The sequence below is a fragment of the Narcine bancroftii genome, chromosome 5, assembly GCF_036971445.1.
Source record: "Narcine bancroftii isolate sNarBan1 chromosome 5, sNarBan1.hap1, whole genome shotgun sequence".
NCBI lineage: Eukaryota > Metazoa > Chordata > Chondrichthyes > Torpediniformes > Narcinidae > Narcine > Narcine bancroftii.
In genome coordinates, this window is record NC_091473.1 from 58,365,858 (window position 1) to 58,382,204 (window position 16,347).

At 37.1% G+C, this 16,347-nt stretch overlaps 1 long non-coding RNA gene across 7 annotated transcripts in view; it reads right to left on the bottom strand.

The window, feature by feature from the left end:
* Nucleotides 1-15,067, bottom strand: part of LOC138763416 (uncharacterized) — a 115,448-nt gene extending 100,381 nt beyond the window's left edge. For 5 of the 7 annotated variants that reach the window (XR_011357538.1, XR_011357541.1, XR_011357542.1 and 2 more), the window contains exon 1: nt 14,918-15,067. This is a non-coding gene — a long non-coding RNA (uncharacterized lncRNA). The remainder of the gene's footprint in view (nt 1-14,917) is intronic. The other 2 variants (XR_011357537.1, XR_011357540.1) reach the window with 2 other exon arrangements.
* Nucleotides 15,068-16,347: the final 1,280 nt, after the last annotated feature.

A 16,347-nucleotide genomic window follows, 5' to 3' on the forward strand; every position in this document is an offset into this window, starting at 1 on the left:
CTGACCCTTCCCCAGAAAGCTCAGGTCACGACACAGGATGAGGTCATTGTTCATTGTGAATAAAAGCCTGTAGTTCAGTGACTCAGTGTTAGCCTCTTGAGTTATTTACTGTGTGTCCCAACTATTGTCTGATTTCCTTCTTCCAAACTTATTGAAATAAAGGCCAATGTGTCTTTTATCTTCCTAAATGGTTGCATTTGCTGCCTTGAGTGGAGTTATGCTAAGTTCAGCAAGTTATGTTTATCAAAAAGAATTTCCCTGAAATAAATTTACAGCCAGCCTATCCAGTGGTGCAGCCCATCAGCAAAAGTTTCTTTATTGTAATCTAGAATTTCTCTGTTAATTGATGTCTGGCTACTAACTCAGCAATTAATTTTTCTAATATTCTCCACACTCTGAACTGCTAACTAATATTAACATATTATACTTTCCCGATAATAACTTTAAATGAGTGATGAGTGGAGCTAAGCCAAGAAATTGTATTGCGTTTGCTTAAGGAGGATAAACAGTCAAATTTGGTGGTTGCTTGACACAGTGAGCAAACAAAGTAGGGAACAGGTTGGGACCCATGATCATTTGAGGATCTGGGAAGGCGCTGGTTTAGTGGGCAGGTATTCGTAAAGAATGACCCGAGGGTTTCTCAGTGCTAGACGCCACAGCCTCAGATATATTAAATCATGAGGAGGCAGGCTTCAGAAGGCTGACGTGGCTCACAGGCCGAGTACCCAGTGGCTACAGATGTGAGAATATAAATTACGCATGTGTTGGGCGCCTCGGTAACCCCAATAATGACATAGACAGAAAACTGAGGGTAATGATAGGCTTTATTGAGCAAGAGACTGCTGGCCCTGGTCCAGGCTAGGAAAATGAATGGGAAGGAGAGAGGACTCGACCTTTATGGCCCGGGGTCACATGGGTAGGATCAAGGGAGGAGCTAAGATGGGGAGACACCAGGAGGACAGGCCAGCCAGTGCATACAGCCATATCACCACAACCTGTCTTATGGACATGATGAAAGCAAAACTTGTTAACAACTGTCCAGAAGGGAATGCCCATTAGGTCGCTCCTCATAGCTCAGCACACCTGACTTCTCAATTGCTCTTGAATCCACTGGTTAGTCTGTGCAGATTCTCCATGGACCTGACTTGAGAGGGTAGTTACCAGTACATTTCATCTTTGGCTAGTTAACTTTACATCATCCATGGGTGGCATGGACCAGGAACTAAAAGGGTTTACTTTTATTTTATTTGAACATTATAGTTAATTTACACCAGGTAACAAATTAATGACAAACATTATTGTTTAATTTGATTTTTAGGTTTTATTTTTGCACTAGTCCTTGTAATGAGATCCTGCTGGACTGATCTTGCCCCCAGCTCCCCTTTCCTTTCTGCTTCTCATATTGCTAAACTCCCCAAAGGACCACAAATATTTTTGTCTTGAATCTTTAGTCTTGAAGTGGTTCATCTCCATGGCTCTTCAATGTAAATAATTCTGAAAATTCACAACCATCTGAGAGAGAACCTTTGTTTTACCTGCACAGCCACTGGAATCCCTCTAGATGAGGAAACATCTCAGCTTCCACCTTGTCAAGCCCCTGTCTTTTATCTCCAATTCTTAATTCTTCCAAGTCTGCATAATCTTTCCTCATAAAATAACCTTGTCCTTGCAAACTACTTCTTGAACTTTCTCAGATGCAAACTGAGATTTCATTGAAAAGAAATATTTCTTGCATTTTATGTCCCAGGGAAGGCAGCAAATAAGACTTCCATTTCATTAGTACATTGTACTTATGTATGTAATAATATACAGTAAAAGACCCATTATCTAGAATTCAAGCAACTGGCAATCTTAAGCAACCGGTAAAAAAAAATTGAGGAAGTAAATAAATTTTCATATTTAAAATATAAAAATTAAAATTGTAAAGTAAATATTCTGTGAAGTAACACTTAAATCTTTGGTGATGGGAGCAAATATTCAGCCAGCTGAATGCCTTGGTCATTCATTGCTCGTAGCAGCTATTTGAATAAAGTTGTGTTTAAATAAAAATGGTGCTGCCCAGGATTAAGAGCTGGTTGATGCCACTCACCATTGGATGCCTAATTAGTAAAAGTCTTAGTAAGAGGTTCACTCAATACTTTGTCAGAGTTTTTATCTTTATTAGTATATTATCAAGTATATTAGCAAGGCTTAGATGTAAAAACACAATGCTGGAGAAACTTGGCAAATTTCATCTCATTATCAAAAATTAAGATACATAACCAACATTTCTGGCTTGAGCCTTCATCAAGGTATGGAAAAATGTTGGCAGGGGTCTGAACAAAATGTTCTGAACAACAGATTATTTTGTTCAGACACTTGCCAACATTTTTCCTCCCTTGATGAAGGCTCAAGGCCGAAATGTTGGTTATATATCTTTATCTTTGCCTTTTAATTGTTTGACTTGCTGAATATCTCCAGCATTGTGTCTTTACTTCAACCACAGTGACTGCAGAGTTTCATGTTTTACTTAATATTAGTTAGTCTTTATCTCTAAACCTGGGGCAAGTGGGGAGTGGGGGGCTTAATTTTTTATAATGTTATTGTTTGTCTTTTAGGTGGCTCCACGGAGATGCAGTGATGGTTAAATGTTTTCAATCAATGTGACTGAAAATAAAGTAAAATTCTTTAAGGTGTATATTCATGCAAGTGAAGTTTGCTCAGTGTAATTACAGCATAGTATTTTTGACTTTTAAACAGTTTATTCTGAATGCAGATGTATTAGTTAGGGATTGTAAGAGTGAGTCTCAATCAACCAGAAAATTCACATATCCAGCATCTATCAAATCCCCATAGATCGTGGTTTTACTTTACTTCATTTATTCATTCACTTAAATTTACACTGTATTCTAGATGGAGCAAACTATCAGACTTGTATACTCATTGCAATAAAAGTGTCCATTTCAAGCTTGACATACTTTTAGTTATATTATAACTGTGCTTCAAGTGTGTATATAGAAGTGTTTGGGAGATAAATTGGGAAAGGTTTATTAGAGCAGGTCACACACAAACACTTTAAAACATTGAATTTTTGCAGGAGCTTTTGCAAAAGTGCTCAGAGTCTCATGATGTACTGTTATTTGCAAAAGAGCAACAAATGTAACAACATGCAATGGCAGCTTTGTCTGGAAAACAGAATTTGCTGTCTGGAAGGTCATGTGATCGTTGCAGGCAGAGAGCAGAAAAAACAGGCTTTGCTTTGAGAGTTGGAGGGAGTGAAAGAGAAGAGAGAGAGAGAGAGAGAGAGAGAGAGAGAGAGAGAGAGAGAGAGAGAGAGAGAGAGGAGAGACACAGACATCAGTTCCAGAAGGACAAGCTAGCAAGCTTTGGAAGACTGCCTGGTCAAAGGAGAGGACTGGCTGTAAGGTGTTTGCTTTGGAATAGGTGAAACAGAAAGGAACTCTGTGATGAACTGAAAGAAAGAGGTAATCATTGGGAGAATCCAGATTATTCAGGGCTGAAAGTTTCATCAGCAAGACACTGGAGTGGGTGATTAAAAAGGAATCAGTTGTGGATGTCCTAGAACAACAAAAACTCTCTCTCTCTGAAAACCAACAAGAATCTTTCTGAGTGGCAACCATTTACTGTTAAGCACTAAAGCCTGGTGAATTTTATTAATGTCAACTTCTGTGCACAGTACAAGAATTGCCTGAAAACAATGAGATTGGACTGTGAACTAAAGACACATTACACACATACGTGAGCTCAGAATTAGAAGGGGGTTAAGTAGGTTAAGTGTCAATAGAGATAGGTTAAAGTTTGATTCTATTTTCATATTCAAAGATAATTAAAAGCACCTTTTGTTTAAGTTACCCTTTCTCGTGGTGCATATCTATTGCTGCTGGGTTTTGGGGTCCTCTGGGCTCGTAACGCAAGGATACTCAGTTCCAACACCAGCACGTCATTCTATAAGTTCCACTATACAAATTATATCTACTTTTCTTTCCAAAGTGGATAACTTTGGTAAAGTATCTGCCACAATTCTATCCACTCACTTAACCTGTCAAGTCCCCTCACAATAATTATTCATGTTTTTGATTATGTACATATATTTAACCTACTGGAGATATTTAGAAATTATTTAAAAGGCTCTTGAGAATATGAATGGTTAGAAGGCCATCTGGTTAATTTAGGATAAAGGAGCAAGGGATTGGTGATGGTGGAAAAGGCATTAGAATGAACCTATTATCTGAGGTCTGGTTGAGACCTGCTCCTCTCCATTGGATGCTCACAGTAATGACAGTTATTGATTCATCATTTTAAAGAAAGTGATTGTGGGAGCCTCAAAGGTTATTGGGAGCAGCAGAGCTGCAAAAGATAAGTTCAGCCTGAAGAATAACTGGAGTTATACTTGAGTTAAGCACCACAGCCATCATTCTTTCATCTTTAGTCTGCTGAATGTCTACAAGGCAGGCCTGTGTTCCATTTGGATGGCAAAGATGACTTCCGCAGCCCTGAATAATCAGGAAGTATCTGGCCACAAGCTCCATGCCTCTGTTCCAATATAGCCAGTCTCAACTGTGAGATTTCTGAACAAATTAAGCATTTTATTCAAATGCAGTTCAACTGTTCCCACATTTGCAATTTTTAACAATATAAACCCCACACAAACAAAGCCATATGGAATTCACACTAACCACAAAAGGTTATACATGCAGATCTGTGGGGCCCAATGATATGGTTGTTATCTGAGTCATTTCTCGTAATCTCATTGCAGGGGCATCATCTTTAAGCAGTGAAAGGACAATTTAAGAATCTGATAACAGGAGGAAAGAAACTGACCTTGAATTTAGAGGTTTGTGTTTTCAAGCTCATGGCTATTTGAAGAATTTATTTTTTTTTCTACAGAGAAATACACACAAAAACATTTGCAGCTTTCAATGCACAAGCAAAATCATAAAATCATATAGTGTGAGAAATCAATAAGAAACAGAAAATGAAAAAAATCCTCATCAGGTCAGGCAAGATTTGTGCATCGCAGGATAAGAGTTTAAGTTGAGGGGCTCTGGACCAATGGCAACTCTCTGTCTGCCTTACGGTTGATAAAAGTTAAAGAATTTCATATATGTTGCATTCTAAAATGTAGTATTACATGACAATAATGGAATTTTTACCTTTCACACAACCAGGAAAAGTAAGACCAAAATGAATTTTACTTTAAACCCTGTGTTATGTCTCTGTATTACATTGGAAGCTTCTTAAATAACTTTGAGATGCAAGATTCAAATAACAGAAGAGATTTTACTTATTGATGTCTTCTTTCAGCAACTCAGGAAACTAGGAAACTGTTCACGCACTCACATATACATATACATACACCCCACAGTGGTGTTACTACTTTGAGAAGGGTGTATTCTTATGCATTTACAAAGTAGATTCACATTATCCTGACTATATAACATCCCTCCTTCTCAAGATAAAGAAAATTTAGTGTTCTTTATCAATTTCTTTCCAGTGCAACTTAAGTAACTGAACTTCTCCACTAGTTTATTTACACAACTATTTTTAATAGTTCTTATCGATATCGCACTGGCGGCAGTAGGTTCCTTTGCCATCTTGTGGCTTTGGCTGTGACCATTGGACTCTATGTTGCTGGTACACGTGTAGGTGATGTAGCTTGTTGTGCATCACCTGACAACTGCTGTGTTGATGTTTTAGTATTGGTGATTATGGTGTCTTCACTTGATACCTCACTTGCTATTGGTGTTGAAGGCATTACGGGTATTAAAGCTTTCTGCTTCATCACATCTTGTGTCAGTCGGATGTGAATTCTGTTCCTCCTCAGCTGATTGCCAGAGTTTGTCTCGACAAGGTATAATCTTGGTGTCTCAGCCTCTCTGATGACCTTTGCTGGGGTCTATGTTTTCAACATCTGCTCTTGAATATGCACATGCTTCCCTGTGAAGAATTCTGACAATGTTTGTGCATGTTTATTATAATGCTGGCATCCTTCTTCTTCTGTGTCTGCCAGTCTTCTTCTGGTTTCCTCCTGATATTCTGGAGGGTGTATTTTGCTTGGCAGAGTTGTTTTATATCTCCTGCCATTTAGAAGTTCTGCCGGGGACTTCATATCAAACCTTAAAGCTGTTGCTTGTAATGATAGAAGAGTGAGGTGTGGGTCTTCTTTTGTTTTGTGACACATAACTAGTGGGCGCTTCACAGTTGCACTTGAATTTCAATGAACCATGACCTTTGGGGTAGTAAGGGGATGATGTAGTGATAACAAACCCATACTCTGCAGCCAGCTTTCTGAATTCTTGTGAAATGAAGTGTTCCATTGTCACATATTACTTGCTCGGGCATTCCTTGTTCAGCAAGGAGCATTCTCATTTTTGAGGTAATAGTTGATGCTCTCAGGACTTTCGCCCTTTTAACAAAAGGAAACTTGGGGTAGTAACAGGCTACTATTAACTCCCAATCTTGATCCTTGGTGAACAAGTCTGCTCCCACTGTGTGCCATGGCCTGGAAGGTACTTCTGTGGAAATTATTTCCTCTTTTTGTGTGTGTTTTTATTGATTCTTTTGGATATCTTCTTCATTTGGATCACATTCTGACAGAGATCAACTACAACTCCTGGCAGCTATGCAGACCTAGAATTTCTGGTCCAACTGTATCTACCACATAAAACGTACAGAGGATTTTCTTTCCCTTATGGCAGCTATTGATCTTCGCTCTCTCAAACTGCTTGATCATGGGTCCATCATTGGATGTTAATGTGACATTTACTGTTTCCAATACATCATCTTTTGGATACCCTTTTATTATGTTCTCTGGGAACATTTTATTTGTGTCCTCATGGCTTCAAAGGCTCTGGCTGTGTCAATAGCTTCAGCCAGCTTCAAGCTATCCTTCCCTTTAAGAGACTTTTGCACTTTGGTATGGGCACTGTAAAGGTTAAAACCTTGTGTTTTTGATTCTCAGTTAATTTTGTGCCTGTCTCTTTAAGGAAAAGTATTGTTTGTAGTGTTACCATAGTGACTATGACATCATATGTCATAACATCCAGGCAGACTAAGAGCTTGCATCTCATTCTTCGATGAACTATGAAGGAGATGTGAGCTCAAGATAATTTTCTTTGAATTTGTCTTAATTTATCTTATTTCTTCTTGTATATCTCTTGGAAGTTGAATATCATTATATCTTTAAATATTGCTAAATGCCTTGTTTATTCATTGTTTTGAAAATCTAAATGCAAAGTTATGCAAAACGTTTATCCATTTTAATCAATGAATTAAATCTACATAAAGCACATTTAGAAAGTTTGGTTTATTGGATTAATTAGATAGTAATTTGGAATATCACCCTCATGTTTCCTTGAAGATGACATATTTTGAAATTAGGAAATACTAGAACCTGGAAAGTATTGGCTATATTTTAATTCAAATAAAATTCTAATTGTGAACTTTGTTTGGAAGAAAGGCTCGTAAAATTTGTTTGAAAGAACTCAACTTGTTAAAAGACAAGAGACATTCTTGCAGTACAAACAGAATATTCCAGAAGCCTCTATAAGTCATATCTGTGAATTGAGCAGTTTTTAAGAATTTTAAGACTTGCAAGAGCAAGATAAGATACAACTCTGGCTGCAGAATCTGGGAGGAAGCCCAGAAGAATGTGCTGTGAAAAGTTATTAACAACCAGAGATGTAGCCAGCTACCACAGATCCAAAACAATTCAGAACAATCCTCTTAAAGGGACCAAGGAAGATACAAATTTGTTTGGAGTTCCCAGGAATCAGGATAAGCCAGGAGAAGACAGGCTGTAGTGTGTCGAACCCAAGATAGCTAAAGACCTCGAGCAAACAGCTCCTCTCAAAGAACTGTTTGGCTGTGAATTGAGCCAGCAAGGTGGACCAACAATGTTTGGCAGGAGGTTGGAGCCTGCCACCAAAGAAGAAGCAGCTTTAACTACCAAGCAAGAAGAGGACAAAATCAAGGCACTGCAGGCCTCATTGGCTGACTTAGTGGAACTGGAACAGATGAATGTACGTTGCCAAGTCCCACTGGTGCTGTACCAGGCAAAATGAGGAAGATAAAGACTCAATGAACAGTATCTGAAAGTTCAGATGTGAATCCTGATGATAGTATTTTCAAGGGTATGAGTGCAGGAAGTCTTCAAAGGCATCTAGAGTAAGTACAGCCTTACTTGCTTTAAGCATATCATCTATGCATGCTAAGGTGCAAACAGACTTGGCTACTCTCTGTGCACAATGTGAGTGGTTGGAGAAATGATCTGCTCTGGAAGATATGGAAGATGAAATCAAGAAACAACAACTGGATCAGGAAGAGCAACTTAAAAGGTTACAAATAGCTCGGGAAGAACAAAATAGATGATTGAAGAGAGAAAAGAAAAGACTAGAGCTTGAGAAATAATGTGCTATGAATATGGCCAAAGTCAAAGCATTAGCTCAGATTTATCTCTCAAAGGGAAATACCCAAAGGGCTAGCACCTAACATACTAGCAGATCAGTGGGTAGCGCAGCCACAATAAATGAATATACCTGAGCAAGGAGCCATAGGTGGTACTGCTAGTGCTCAAATGATAATGACCATCCTTGTGGAAAGAGCCAGCGACATTCAATCTCTTCAGAGCACACATTATATCAATCTTCCCAAAAGGAAAGTATTTCTAAAACGTTCAACCATGTGAGTTGATCATACTCAACCATTGAGCTCTCTTCATGTTGCTGAAGAACCAGTGACAAGTTAAGACAAGTGACAGTCATACCAAGGATCCCCATCAATGTCATCACTCAAGGTCCTATATCTATGGCACCAGTTCAAGTTTCATATGCTCCATTCACAACAAGAACACCAGTTGTAAGCCACGGTGGACAAGACAATATATTATCACTCATAGCAAAACAAAATTAAATTTCGGCTATGGTAGCGCAGCAACAAGGTTCATACGGTTTACCTAAGAAGGAAATTCCAGTTTTTAATGGAGATCCATTACAATATCTAATGTTCAAGAAATCCTTTGAACATCACATTGAAAGTAATATTAAAAATGCTGAAGATTGTCTGTATTATCTGGAACAGTATACTGGAGGACAGGTGAAGGAACTACTCAAAAGTTGCCAATAGATGGATCCAGAACAAGGTTTTAAAAGGTTTATTGGATCATTATTATGGCGAAGAACATAAAATCGCAAGGGCCCACATCAACAAGATTCTTTCTTGGGCAGTATAAAAATTAGAGGACACAAAGGCTTTACAAGTAAATGCACTCTTTCTGAGAGGATATTGTAACACAGTGGGAAGTAGTGTACACTCGCAAGAGTTGAATTTGCTTGCTAATTTGTTGATTATTGTAAATAAATTACCTTATAAGCTGAAGGACTTATGGAGAACCACAGCTGCAGAACTTAAAATGATTCCTGGAGGGGATGTCACTTTTGAGGATATGGTACAATTCTTGGAATGGAATGTATATGTTAACACTATTCCAGCCTTTGGAAATATTAAAGATATTTCAATAGTTCCCAAAGTTGTAAAGAAGTCTAAATCATCATCTCAACAGAAACCAAAGGGAAGTACCTTTGTTAATGCTGTGTCAAATATAAGCACAGGAAAGAACAAAAGTAAAAGAAGATCAGACTGTTCAGGAAAGAAATTTGTATTGCAAAGATAAGCATGCTTTAGAAAAATGCTCACAATTGGAGAAAAAGTCGTATGATGAAAAATTAAAGTTTTTAAAGAAGAATGGAATATGTTTTGATTGTGTAAAGGACACATCAGCAAAACTTGTAATAAGTGACTCAGTTGTGATATATTCAGTTTAAAGCTTCCCACATTATGGCATACTCAACAAAGTAAAGTTGAGAAGGAAATCAAACAATCTGAATCCAAGGCTAATGTAACAGTCAGAGAGAATGCTTTAGCTTCAGTTCAGACAAACAGTCTTACTGGGGCTGGTGAAAAAGTTCTCTCAATAGTTCCTGTACAGGTTAAAGTTAAAAAAGGAAGCTTTGTACTTAAGACCTACGCATTTATTGATCCAGGAAATACTGCATCATTTTGTATGGTTGAATTAATGATAAATTTAATCTTAATGGTAAAAGATCACAGATTATGATGAAAACAATGAATGATGAAAAGAACATTGAAACTAATATAGTTTCAGGATTACAGATTGCTGGATTGAATAGCAATGAAGTTTGCTGTCTTCCAAGTGTATATACTCAGAAGAATGTGCTTGTGAATAAGGAGAATATTCTCTATCAGGATGATATCAAACAATGGGATAATCGAAAAAATGTTTGCTTACCAAAATTGATGCTAAAATTGAGATGTCAATTTGATTAGATGTACCAAAAACTCTTAAACCTCTAGAAGTAATAAGGAGTCAAAATGACATACCTTATGCTGTGAGAACTTTGGTTGGATGGACAATTAAGGGACCATTAGGAGGAAAAATAAATAATGATCAGGAGTCATTGAATGTACATGTCAACCAAATTTCCTATAGGAAATCTATAGGAACAACAGTTTAAAATTGATTTCCCTGAATGTCTCACAGATATTCAATAAAATTCGAAGGAGGTCAAGCAGTTTCTGGATTTAGTTTCAAATTCCATTAAATATGTTGATGGTCATTACTGTGTAGCATTGTTATGAGCCCAGAGGACCCCAAAACCCAGCAGTAATAGACATTCACCATGACAAATGGTTACTTGAACAAAAGTTGCTTTTAATTATCTTTAAACATGAAAACAGAATCAAACTTTATCTTATCTCTATTGACTTACTTAACCTAAATTAACCCCATTCTAATTCTAAGAGGATGTGTATGTAATGTGTGTGTAAGTTCAGAAAAGTTCTTTAGTTACAGTCCATTCTCACTTCTCATTCCTCCAAGTTCACTGGTTGCAGGCAATTCTTATACTGTGCACAACATTTATAAAGTTCACCAGGCTTTGGTGCTGGAAAGGTTTTTGTTGATTTTCAGAGAGAGATTTGTTGATCCTTTTTAATCAGCCACTTCAGTGTCTTACTGATGAAACTTGCCCCTTCAGGGTTCTCCAGATGATAATCTCTTTCTTTTAGGTCACCACAGAGTTCATTTCTGTTTTCTCTTATTCCAAGTGAAACATTAGACAGCCAGTCCTCTCCTCTTGCATGAACCACAAGGGCTTTGACCAGACCATCTTCCAAAATGGGGCATTCCAAAAGCTTGCCAGCTTGTCCTGTTCCAGTCCCAGCTGGCTGTAACACTGTGCAAGTGATCTCTGTGTCTCTCTCTCTCTCTCTTTCTCACTCTCTGTGAGAGAAAGCCTGTTTGACTCTTTCTGCTTGAAAAACCACATGAACCTCTCAGAACAGCAGCAGTACCAACAAGCTCTTTCATCTGTTGCCTTTTGCAAACAACAAGCCATTAGTGAAGTCTCTTGAGTACTCATCAAAAGCTCTGGCACCGATAAAAGATCTGTTTTAAATTGTTTTAAACTTTTCCCAATTTTTCTCCCAAAAACACATCTATATATATCTATATACTCTGTCACTGCATTACCTTTGAAGAAAACAGAAATTTATAAGCCAGACAATAAAATAATTGGAGAACAGCGTATGCTAAATTTGAAGAGAAAATTCAAAAGAAATTCTTCCTTTCATTTGGAATATACCAATATCATGTCAGACATGATAACCAAGGGTTATTTAGAAAAGGTATCAGATGGTACCTTGGAATGTAAAGATGGTAGAAAATGGTATTTACCTCATCATGGGGTTATATATTCACAAAAGGAGAAACTATGTGTAGTATTTGATTGTGGAGCATCATTTAAAAAAAAGTTTAATTGAATTCTCAACTTTTACAAGGTCCAGACTTAACCATTACTTTAATAGGTGTTTTGATAAGATTTTGTGAAGAGCCTATTGTAATTGCTGCAGATATTGAAATGATGTTTCATCAAGTGAAAATACCATCAGAAGATCGTGATTTTCTACGATTGTTATGGTGGCCTAATGGCAATTACGGTAAAGATATGATTGAATACAGAATGACAGTTTTCTTAATTTGGAGCAACTTCATCACCGAGTTGTGCAAATTTTGCTCTCAGGAAATGTGCTGAAGATAATGAAGAGCAATTTAGTTCTCAATCTACAAACATCATCAGAAATAATTTCTATATTGATGATTGTCTTACTTCAGTCATTTCAGAAAAAGAAGAAATAAATCTTTATCAGGAGTTAAAAGAGATCTGTAATAAAGGAGGTTTCTTCCTTATGAAATGGATTAGCAACAGTTGGGATGTGTTGGCTGTTATTCCTGAGGTAGAAAGAGCAAAGGAGATTTTTAAAAATCTTGACTTGGATTATGACATTCTATCTGTCGAAAGAATTCTAGGGGTGCAATGGTGTGTTTAATCTGATGTTTTCAAATTCAAAATTGTTTTAAAAGAATGGCCTTTGACAAGAAGAGGCATTCTTTCAATCGTAAGCTCAATATATGATCCTTTGGGAATATTGGCACTAGTAGCCAAGAAAACTCTGAAAGAATTGTGCAGAAAAACATTTGGATGGCATGAAACTATACCAGATTCCATCACACAAGATTGGATGAATTGGATTGAGAGTCCTAAAATGTTGGAAAGTTTTGAAGACAACATATGTTTTAAACCTACAGACTTTGTTCAGTTACACAATTTTGTTGACCGCAAGGGAAGGTGGTTTTGATATTGTTAGTTATTTAGTACTGTGAAATAACCAAGATTCACATTATGGATTTGTAATGGGAAAAGCCAGTGTGGCTCCATTAAAGCCAGTCACCATACCTCAAATTGAACTGATGATGTTACTATGGCAAGCAAAATGGACACAGTTTTAAGAAGAGAATTACAGATGGAGTTAGCAGGCTCTATGTTTGCATCTGATAGTACATCAGTGCTTAAATACATTAATAACAAACCATGAGGCTTTGTACCTTTGTGACTAATAGAATTAATGAGATTAATAAGGTTTTTCATGCTAATAAATGGAGATATGTTAAAACAGTGGATAATCCATCTGTTATGGCTTAACGAGGATCAAAAGTTAAATCGTTTCTGAAAAAAACCCAACAGTTGGGTGTTTGGTCCTCAATTTCTTTCGCCATCTCAAGAAGAATGTCCTCAAAATCCAGAAGAGTTAAAAGAATTTTCAATGGAGGATCCAGAAATCCAAAACACTAATGTGAATACTATTCAAATATCTAATGAGAATGATCCAATCATTCAATTAATTTGCTATTATTCTTCATGGCTTTGCTTGAAAAAAGCAGTAACATGGATTCTTAGATTAAAAATTATGCTTTTAAATCATATCAAGAAAGAGAATCTAAAGTCTTGAAAGAACATTTACCTATCAATTGATGAGTTGGCGAATGCTGAATTGGAGATAATTCATTTTTGTCAAAAAAAAGGCATTTCATAATGAGATATCAAAATTGAAGAAAAATCTGAATGTTACAAAGGCAAGTCATGTTTACAAGGTAAATCCTATTCTTGTAAGTGATGCACTGAGAGTAGGAGGAAGATTGGAAAAAAACAATAATATCAGAAGTGAAACATCCAATTATATTAGCTGAGGAATTTCATATTTCTGAGTTGATTGTTTGACATATACATGAAAAGAAAACAGGTCATGATGGTTGTAATCATGTGCTAAGAGAATTACACCAGAAATATTGGCTACTTGGTGCTTCAACATTGATTCTTTTATCAATGTTCTTCATCTCCAGACATGGTCAAATAAATAATTACATTCTGATAATTGATCTAACCTTACAGGAGCTCAACTAGAGTTATGAAAAGCAATTCAAAATGGGAATCAACATCAAATTCATGATGCATTACTTCAGAAAGTAATTAATTGGATATTTAACCCACCCACAGGATCAAATCATGGTGGTGTGTGGGAAAGAATGATTAGATCGGTTAAGAAAATTCTTAATTCCATGTTGAATAATTATATAGTCAATGACAATCTTCAGAGAGTATTGTGCAAAATCAAAGCTATTTAAAGTAGTCGTCCATTAAATAACATTTCTGTCAATTCAAATGACATCGTGGCACTTACACTGAATCATCTCTTACTTCTTAAATCTAAACCTTTAATGCCTCCAGGTCATTTTCAGAAAGAAGATATTTGTGCAAGACACGGATAGAGACAAGTGCAGTTTATTGCGGATTTATTTTGGAAAAGATGGATTGAAGAATACTTTTCATTATTACAAGAAAAACAAAAATGGTCACAGCTAAACACAATTTTGTACACAGAGACATTGTAATTATCATGGATAATTCTGCACTAAGATTATTTTGGTTGCTAGGGAAAATCATGGATACGGTTCCAGACAAGAAAGGTTTCGCTCAGCAAGTGCAGATTACAAGCAAGACTGGTTACTTAAATCGACCTATTACTAAAATTTGTCTTTTACAAGAAGCAAAAAGTTTTGATTTCTAATCTTATAATTTCCATATTTACTTTTGTATCTGTAATAGTAATTATTATATATTAGCCGGATTGTAAAGGTTTTCAGTTAATTTTACACCTGTCTCTTTAAGGAAAAGTATTGTTTGTAGTGTTACCATAGTGTCCATGACATCATATTATCAGTCTAAGAGCTTCCATCTCATTTTTTGATGAATCATGAGGAGACGTGAGCTCGAGATAATTTTCTTTGAATTCATCTTATTTCATCTTATTTCTTTGAAGTTGAAAATCATTATATATTTAAATATAGTCGAATGCTTTGTTTATTCATCATTATGAAAATCTTAATGCAAAGTTATACAAAATGTTTATCAGTTTTATTGACGAATTAAAGCTACATAAAGATGCATCTACAATGTTTGGTTTATTGGATTAATGAGATAGTAATTCAGAATATCATCCTTACATTTCCTTGAAGGTGACACGTTTTGAAATTAGGATGCTGTGGCGGCTCACATCCTCATGGTGAACTGGCTCCGCTTGTATTGCCATGTGGCGAGGCAGCCATAAGGAAATGGCGTCATCAGAGGTTTCTCTCTGACTCCAGCATCCCTTCCAGTGCACACACTGGGCAGCGATTATGACGTCACAGTACACCAGGTGACTGAGCTCATGCTGCCCTTAAAGGGGCGTGCTGAAATTGAATAAAATCAGTCGTTAACTATCCTCAACGTGGTGACTATGTTTCTTCCACTGCTCACACCGCCACAATACATTAGAACCTGAAAAGTGTCATCTACAGGCATATTAGTTGATCAACTAATCTTTCCTCCATATCCTTAAATCTGCATTTTGCAGCAACAATTTTTAGTTTGGTGAGGAAGTTATCAACAGTTTCATCAATTTCTTGCATTAAGCCTTGAGATTCATTGTGTTTAATTCTATGATTAGATCTGGGTTCAAGGTGAGAAGCAAACTTTGCAAATATCTGCTCTGGATCATTTTTCTCCACCTCTGTAAGCTCCCAGCTATTAAATAAGTCAAAGCCTCACTTCTCTGTCCAGAGAAGTATATAACTGACCTTCTCCTCTGCTGTTGCATTTTTAAAATAGGTTTTGAATACTAAATGCATTTTGGCTGAAACTTTAAAAGTTATTCAATAATGTCTTCAGCCTCCCAGTCCATCACTGGGTGAACTGCTGTTGCTCCAGCCCTTTTTTTTAAGAATGTGTTTTGCTCTTCTTCCCCTCCGTATTTCAATGACTTACAATCAATAGTATGGCTTTATTCTTGTTCTCTTATACTTGTGGTGGTACACCACCAGCCTACTGCAGGGGGCAACCTCTTTACCTGCAGCAGTGTAAGGGGACAGGACAATAGCTGGCCAGCTTTCAATCAGTCAGCCTGAATGAATGGGTTCAGGCTCCTGGTCAAGCCCAAACTCTGTGCCCCAGTCCTCCTGGGCTTAGATTTCCAGTGCCACCTGCAGAGTGTCATCCTTGCCTTCAGGAGGCCCCAACCTCAACTCATGTTACACAGCATGCCAACCTACCAGCCTCAGCCAACCTGCGGCCTCTCCACACTACGCATCACCCCACCAGCGCTCTTCCCACATCTTACATAGGAACACAGGAAGTAGGAACAGGAGTAGGCCAAAAATGGCCCATTGAGCCTGCTCCACCATTCAATAAGATCATGGCTGATCTAATTTATGACCTAACTCCACCTACCTGCCTTCTCCCCATATCCCCTAATTCCTCTATCATGTAAAAATTTATCTAATTGAATTTTAAATATGTTTAATGAAGCAGCCTCAACCACTTCCCCGGATAGAGAATTCCAAACATTCACAACTCTCTGGGAAAAACTATTTTTCCTCATCTCTGTCCTAAATCT